At 38.6% G+C, this 1,351-nt stretch overlaps 1 non-coding gene across 1 annotated transcript; it reads right to left on the reverse strand.

The window, feature by feature from the left end:
• Positions 1-919: 919 nt before the first annotated feature.
• On the reverse strand, positions 920-1,027 carry LOC112712092 (small nucleolar RNA R71). The gene has a single exon (XR_003157676.1). It is a non-coding gene; the product is annotated as a small nucleolar RNA R71 (small nucleolar RNA).
• Between the last annotated feature and the right edge of the window lie 324 nt (positions 1,028-1,351).

Genomic DNA, 1,351 nt, shown 5'->3' on the forward strand with positions numbered 1-1,351 from the left:
AAAAAAACCAATCATATCTTCTTAACCACATCTTTTTCAAAATAGTTTTCAATCAAATCTTTTTAATTTCTAATTTCAAAATCTTTTTCAAAAATCACTTGATCTCTTTCCCACTCTTGGTTTTCGAAAATTAATTAGTGTTTTTCAAAATGTTTTCAAAATTTCTTACTTAATTTTCGAAAACCACTTCCCTTCTTCTCACATCCTTCTATTTATGGACTAACACTATTCCTTAATGCAAAATTTGAACTCCATCTTTCTTGATAAGTTCAAATTTTCTACTTCTGCCTTCCATTTTCTTTTCCTCTGACACCTCAAGGAATCTCTATACTGTGACATAGAGGATTCCATATTTTCTTGTTCTCTTATCTTTCATATGAGCAGGAGCAGAGACAAAGGCATTCTTGTTGAGGCTGATCCTGAACCTGAAAAGACCTTGAAGAGAAAGCTAAGAGAAGCTAAGGCACAATTCTCTGTAGAGGACCTAACCGAATTCTTCAAAGAAGAAGAACTCATGGCAGCCGAAAACAACAACAATGCCAACAATGCAAGGAAGGTGCTGGGTGACTTTACTGCACCTACTCCCAACTTCTATGGGAGAAGCATCTCTATCCCTGCCATTGGAGCAAACAACTTTGAGCTTAAGCCTCAATTAGTTTCTCTAATGCAACAGAATTGCAAGTTCCATGGACTTCCATTGGAAGATCCTCATCAGTTCTTAGCTGAATTCTTGCAAATCTGTGACACTGTCAAGACTAATGGGGTTGACCCTGAGGTCTACAGACTTATGCTATTCCCTTTTGCTGTAAGAGACAGAGCTAGGACATGGTTGGACTCACAACCTAAAGAAAGCCTGGACTCTTGGGAAAAGCTAGTCAATGCCTTCTTGGCAACGTTCTTTCCACCTCAAAAATTGAGTAAGCTTAGAGTGGAAGTCCAAACCTTCAGACAGAAGGAAGGAGAATCCCTCTATGAAGCTTGGGAAAGATACAAACAATTAATCAGAAAGTGTCCATCTGATATGCTTTCTGAATGGAGCATCATAGGTGTTTTCTATGATGGTCTCTCTGAACTATCCAAAATGTCTTTGGATAGCTCTGCTGGAGGCTCTCTTCATCTGAAGAAGACGCCTACAGAGGCTCAAGAGCTGATTGAAATGGTTGCAAATAACCAATTCATGTACACTTCTGAAAGGAATCCTGTGAACAATGGGACTAGTCAGAAGAAAGGAGTTCTTGAGATTGACACTCTGAATGCCATATTGGCTCAGAACAAAATATTGACTCAACAAGTCAATATGATTTCTCAAAGTCTGTCTGGAATGCAAAATGCACCAAGCAGTACTAAGGAA

Source organism: Arachis hypogaea, chromosome 1 (assembly GCF_003086295.3).
Source record: "Arachis hypogaea cultivar Tifrunner chromosome 1, arahy.Tifrunner.gnm2.J5K5, whole genome shotgun sequence".
Classification (NCBI taxonomy): domain Eukaryota; kingdom Viridiplantae; phylum Streptophyta; class Magnoliopsida; order Fabales; family Fabaceae; genus Arachis; species Arachis hypogaea.